Below are 285 nucleotides of genomic sequence, written 5' to 3'. Positions count from 1 at the left end.
AGCGGGGTCACCAGTCCCAGCAGGGGGGCCCGGGCCGGGCCGGGGGCTCCTCCAGGAGTTGGGGTCTTCTTTCTGGAGGCGGGGGCACGAGGCAGCCCTGCGGAGACCCGGTGTCAGGCCCCCGCCTCCTCAGCTCCCGTTGTCCCTGGGCAGGACTTTGCCCCTGCAAACAGCCATAAAGCAGGGGCTGTAAAGGAAGATAATGAGCTCATCAGAGCAGGACCTTTCCCCTCATAAACCCTGCCCTTGCCCAGCCCCACGCACTCACCCACTTCTGCCCCCCAC

This window comes from Gavialis gangeticus, unplaced genomic scaffold, assembly GCF_001723915.1.
Source record: "Gavialis gangeticus isolate Ggan-Ray unplaced genomic scaffold, GavGan_comp1, whole genome shotgun sequence".
Lineage (NCBI taxonomy): Eukaryota > Metazoa > Chordata > Crocodylia > Gavialidae > Gavialis > Gavialis gangeticus.
This window is presented reverse-complemented; position numbering follows the sequence as displayed.